The sequence below is a fragment of the Chelonoidis abingdonii genome, unplaced genomic scaffold (assembly GCF_003597395.2).
Source record: "Chelonoidis abingdonii isolate Lonesome George unplaced genomic scaffold, CheloAbing_2.0 scaffold0768, whole genome shotgun sequence".
NCBI classification, from domain to species: domain Eukaryota; kingdom Metazoa; phylum Chordata; order Testudines; family Testudinidae; genus Chelonoidis; species Chelonoidis abingdonii.
The window spans coordinates 1-6,262 of record NW_027425029.1 but is presented as its reverse complement, the minus strand read 5'-3'; the positions used below and the strand labels follow the sequence as shown (position 1 = coordinate 6,262).

The 6,262-nt window shown below is 43.8% G+C and overlaps 1 long non-coding RNA gene across 1 annotated transcript; it reads left to right on the top strand.

Moving 5' to 3' along the window:
* The first annotated feature begins 2,042 nt into the window (after positions 1-2,042).
* LOC116833986 (uncharacterized) lies at positions 2,043-6,183 on the top strand. Its single transcript, XR_004375837.2, has 3 exons — positions 2,043-2,154; positions 2,610-2,734; positions 4,533-6,183. It is a non-coding gene; the product is annotated as an uncharacterized LOC116833986 (long non-coding RNA).
* The last annotated feature ends 79 nt before the right edge of the window (positions 6,184-6,262 follow it).

Below are 6,262 nucleotides of genomic sequence, written 5' to 3'. Positions count from 1 at the left end.
CAAGGAATGCAGATTCCTGCCCACAAATGAATCTAGAGAGATTTCACCATCATTTTTTTCAGCTAATCCATTTCACTTACTGATATTTGTCCCAGACATGCAGGAAGAAACACAAGATGTGAGAGATGTAGTTTAATTGGACCACAACTTTATTAATTTAACTTGTCTGGGAATTATCCAGCAATAACCAACCCAATGCTGTCATCATTCCTTCCTCACTCATTTCGATCTATTTGGGGAGGGCTGCCATCAGCATCCCACCTCTCTGGCCTCCTTTTGTTGGGATCCCACTGCCTTCCCCTCATATGAGGGTTAAGAGAGTTGAGGAAACACCATTGTCGTCTCCATATTATGAGGCCCAGACCCATTCCCCAGCTTCTTTAGGGAGTGCTTTCCGCTAAAACCAGTTTAGCAGGGAATCAGGCACACTTTGCAATGAATACTTTTTCTGGACCCTTGCCATGTGCTCAACTGCAGCAACTTGAACCTAACCTCCTATCTCACATTCTAGGAGCTGTTATGTTAAGGCAGAAAACGACTCTGATCAGCCCAATCTAGTGAGGAGGGAAAAATTCCCTCTCCATCCCCAAAAAGGTAACCAGTGCAGATCAAAAATGCAGTCCCAAGCTAACCCAATGGTGATCCAGAAGTGAGATAGGGCTCTGCCTGGCAGGACAGAGAATATATGCTCTCCTCTGGCCAGCATGAGACAACGGCTTATCTGAGCTCCTCCAGCCATTCTCCTCCCCACCCAAAGGTGTGAGAGGAGCTCTTAACAGAGTCACTACCCCTTTCCTCCTGTTTGACCAAACAAAGTCAGCCCCCTCCCTCCTTTGAGGTTGCAAGAGTTGCATTCTAAATCCAGTTAAAGCTGAACTTGGGACCAGTGCAAATTCCTGTTCTATTCAGTATCATTGTAACAAAGTCTTGTTGTTATGGGAATGAGACTGCACTAAACAGATTACCCCAACCTGAAGCAAACTGTCATTTAATTTACACTGTGGTGCTTTTATTCTCCCTGTTCTAAGCAATCCTTTTTATATATTAAAACAATGTTAATGTTTCCAAGCTATTACACCATAATAAATTGCCAACTGAAAACTCGGCTAAAAGTTGCTTGTTTTGAGCATTTCTATGATTTTAAACTGAAGTTGCTTTTTTAAGAAAAATATTGTGGACTTCTAAAAATGCCTTCCACCCAAGGATCTCAACCTATCGGCCCACAACATCTCTGTGAGGTATTAGACTACAAGTTCCTTTGGGCTGGAACTTTATCTTGTGTCTGTAAAACACTGCTAGTGGCAGTTATATAAACATTGTATCATGAAGTTATGGTTACAGGGAAACTGAGGGACAGAGCCTCTTGCAGAAAAAGCCACATGGTAGAGCCAAGAACGTCCTTTCCCCCCCTTAAATTCTGTGTTTTACTGTTGTGAGATGGTATAGAAGTGTTCCTATGTTTCATTTAACAGGACCCACTCTTATTACCAGTGGTCCATGCAAGTTCTTACATTGGAGTATCCATTTATGTCCAAAGAAAGCCAACAACCACCACCCCAAAACACCCTCTAAGTAGCTGAGTCTTTACTCAGAAAAGGGAGAAGTGCTGGAGACTTCAGAAAGTCCACTAGGGCTTTTGGTATTGCAGTTGATATTACATGGAAGACATTTGGCTACTATGTTAATAGGCAGTCATACAAAACCCTGAGATACATTACAGAATTTCTATCCTCCTGTTCCCGGTTATGTTAATACATCTCTAATTGTTTCATAACCATGTGAACATTGCAACAGCTACAATCTGTTGGAAATTAATCACCAGGATTATTTATATTTGAGTGCTGAATGTACAAATACATATAAGATTGTAGCAGCCGTCAACTCCAGTTAGCTAAAACCAAGAGCATGCCATCTAGTCTATCATCATATTGTTAGTTGATGTGCTAAGCATATCCTCCCATTTGGCGTTCAGTGAGCTAAATCTATTAATATTGATGTGTAAAATCAGTGTATTACTGTGTTGTGGTTTTGGCTGGTTTTTTTTAGGTTTTCTTATACCGTGCTGTCCCTCAAATGGAACTCAAAGTGCTTTACAAAGGAGATCAGGATCATTATCCGCATTTGATGGCTGGGGAAACTGAGGCTCAGAGGCAAGTAAGTGACTTAAAACGCAGCAAGCCCCTGGGGAGCCAAGAAGAGAACCTAGTCTTCTGATCCCAGTCCAGTGTTCTAGTCAGTAATTGTTTTGCTATCATCAGTTTTTATTGTATAGGATTTAGAGGACTCACAAGAGGCACCTAACAAATGGATTAAAATCAAACAAATATGTGACTGCTTCTCAAGTACATCAGCAGGGCTATACCCCTGGCCTTTTGAGAATGACTGAAAGGTGGTTGAGCTTGCTTCTGAGCTGCAGCCAAAAAGAGAAGGGGATGATTCATACTGAGAATGAAAGAGAGAAACCCATTGCTTCAAGATCCCAGTTTCGGTGTAGCAGGGAAAAATGAAAGCCTCAAACCATCTTAAAGAAGTTATATCCATATAAACAGGGTGACTGGTCACCCTGTCCAGAGAGGAGGTCTCCTCATGCTCCTTCTCACTTTCCACAGAGGTACTTGAAGGAAAGACTGGATATATTTACCCAGAGGTATCCTCTCATAAGGAAATGGCGGGCCAGTTACCTTCTCCAGAGGACACTCAAAGGAAGCTGTGTGTGAATGAGACTCTGCTCCAGGTAGGAAGTTCCTCCTACCCTTTGTTGTCCCCCTTCATGCTACTCCCCACTTCCAATCCAATTTGTAGCTGAGGAAGAGGGGGTAAGGTGGCACCTCAAGTCAGGACTGCAGCCCTCCTTATACTCTGCTGCTGAAAGTGCTGGAGTCCAGAGGAGCATGTCACAGGAAATGAAACAGACAGAGGGAAAGAAAAGAAAAAAACCACACATGGTGATTTCAGGTACATGGCTTCTAAGCCACATGTGGGACAGTTGCGTCCAGGGATTAGATCCATATTACTCTTGCTATAGCTCACTTTAAGACACTGATTGTTACTTTGTCTCTGCCACCTCCTGTGCCCCTGCATATTAGAACTTTCCTCACAGAAGAGAGAACTTTTAGTCACCCTCAAGTCAGCGCTCCTGGGTAGGGAAACGGGAACTCTTAAAGGAAACAGCCCGAGAAGTTATGAGACCAAGTGAAGGAATCCTCACCCTTAACATGTTACTGCAGACCAATCGATCTGTGCAGACAGCTTCCCGAGGCAGCTGGAGATGGCAATGAGCGCAGACTCAACTGCTGCCTTGCAGCCACCCAAGCTCTGAGCTACATGGAATTCATGTTTCTTTCCCTGATATGCCCACTACTGCCTTCCACCAATCTGGAGGCAGCTGCTGCATTACAACCTACAGACGTTGCATGCATGTAGATGGATTGCTCACTACCAATCTGCACAGCCCATGCAAGCAGTTGCACATTCAAAGAGGCTTGCAGCTGGCTGAAAATTTTGCCATCAGTGGTCACATTACACCGCCTGAATTGTATTCCCGGTCCATCTGGCATTTACGCTGTAGTGTATGAGTTGGGAATTATTGTACTTCCTTCCCATACTGCAGGAACACTATATAGCAATATTGACTGACTTTCTTCAGCTAATCTTCTCTCTTTCCGAAAGTAGTCATGACTTCCATTTTCCACCTCTAAATTATTATTTTGTTTCCAATCTGCATTTATTACAGGAGAAAGGCAGGACCAATACCGTCTGCTTCCCCTCCCGCCTCCGTCATTTACTACTGACTAAGACTGTGTTTTCTCATCCATTTTAAATATGACCAAATGAATATCATATTGTACTCCAAGTCACTTAATCTAAATTAGTGTCATATTTTAATCATGATTTTTTATATGAGGTTTCTCACAGCGGCGCTCTAGACATTTTGCCACCCCAAGCAGGGCAGCATGCCGCAGGAGGCGCTCTGCCGGTCCACTGGAGCTGCCTGCCACCCTCCCGGCGACCAGCAGAGTGCCCCCCGCAGCATGCTCCCCCAAGCACGTGCTTTGCATGCTGGGGTCTGGAGCCGCCCCTGGGTTCTCAGCAGCAGCTCTGACAAAGAAAATAGCATTCTCTTCTATTTTGGGAATCCACACTGAATATTAATAAAGACCGACATCTGGCAAACTGAGTGTTAGTCCTTGTGTTACTACTGCACACGCTTTGTATACATAAGATGCATTCTGAGGGCCTGGAGGCAGTCAAACATCCTTGCAAGCTTTGGCAAGTTTCCTTGGAAAGAGCAATGGCAACACAACACTTCAGATACTGTTGCTATATAAATTAAAACCTTGCTCTATCCAACAAAATGTAATGGAAGCTCAGTGAACAATGTGATCTCTCTTCCTCTCCCCTATTAAGAGTACATTGTGGGGTGTGTTATGTTCCCCCCTGGGGAGCTCTTGGTATTTCTTCTGAACCCCTGAAGATATGTCTGCCCCACTCATAACTCTCACTTTCTGTCTCCCTGCTTGTGGCTCTCTTAGGAATAAACAGGACTCCCTTCATAGGCAGTCAGTGCCAATGCTTAACCAGCAGTAGAGTGATGTTGACACTGGTTCCGGAAAGCACATCACACTGGCGTTTGGCTTCCTGTCCTGGATCTCCTCTGCGTACAAAGTCAGATGCAAGGTTTTGACACCTGATCCATACCTGGGGAATCACTTCTGCAAGTGATTAACAACCACTTCTGCAAGTAACTGTCAACCCCACCACAGTGCAAATTCATTTCAGTGTACCTTTCCTACCACCACCCACTGAAAGAGCATGGATGGAAACAGATCTATCCTTTTAGAATCTGTGGAGTGCTCAGACACATAGGAGCTGATTCTGTGGGTGCTCTGGGGCTGGAGCACACATGGAAAAAAAAAAGATAGTGGGTGCTCAGCACCCATTGGCGGCCCGCATAGCACCTCCCACGTGCTACAATCAGCTATTCAGCAGTGAGCAGGAGGCTCGGAGAGGGAGGGGAAGGAGCAGAGGCAGGAAGAGGTAGGGGTTTGGAGAAAGGGGTGAGGTGAGGCCTGGAGTGGAACAGACACAGCAAGAGGCAGGACGGGGATTGGGACTTGGGGGAAGGAGTGGAGCTAGGGCGGAGCCTGGGGCAGAGCAAGAGTTGAGCACCCCTCAGGAACAGAGGAGGTCAGCACCTACGCTCAGACACCATGGTGATCGCCATGCCTGACTAGAATAGAACACAGAAGTGCAAGGCACTCTTACTTCTTCCATTGTATAGGATTGATTCTGTTTGCACATAACTCCCAAGCCCCTGCTAGCTTAGGTGATATATACTGTAGGAGAAACGGGCGGGAGAAATCTACAGCAACAGAAAAATAAATTGGAAGGTGTCTCCACTCAGAACAGCAGCAGGAGGAAAGGAGCAATGGATACATCTTTATCCAAAGGTTATTTTACTCATTGGATAGTTATTACTTTGAAAAATTAATGTAATTTAAAATCAAGCACTAGTGCATCTACATAGTTGTTTGTTTATACATTCCCTGGATTGCTGGCCAATGAGCTTTCAAAGATATGTTTAACTTTTAGTTCATTGTTCCTTTAAAGTCACAGAGAATAAATAGAACTAAACCACCGCCAATCTGGCAACATTTTATTCTTCTTTTGCCCTGATCCTTTATCATCTCTGTCTTCTGGTACCATTTCAACCCTGAATCACATCAAATTCTTAAGAGACCCAGAAAAATACCAAGATGTGCCACATAATCTGACTAGAATATATTTAAAGTTGTCTATAGTTTCTTTTCAGATCTAATAGAATATAGACTTGTGAAAGAAAGGCTGAAAAAACAAAAAGGGATGTTACCAGTGACTGAGGAAGATATTAATTAGATTGGCTTTCAGATGTCTTCTGGGAGGTACATAACCTTTCTTCTGACTCAGACAGTACTTAAAGAAAAGCAGAACATTCTATTCTCTCAGAGAGTAGGGAATGGGAAATTACTGAGGGCTTCCTTCAATGCCAAAGTAGAATTGATGCCACTAGTCCCAATTCTACTCTGTTACATTTGTGCAGCCTCACTGACACAATATCTGTCCACCCCAAACATTCATGCAGCCTCATTGACACAATATTTGTCCACCCCAAACATTCATGAGTCAGGTGGCAAACATCATGAGATTGGCTTTAAAAGCCTGCATTTAGGATTCTTATTGTCTTGTGTTTTTATAAGTATCAGAACTTACAAAAAGATCTATT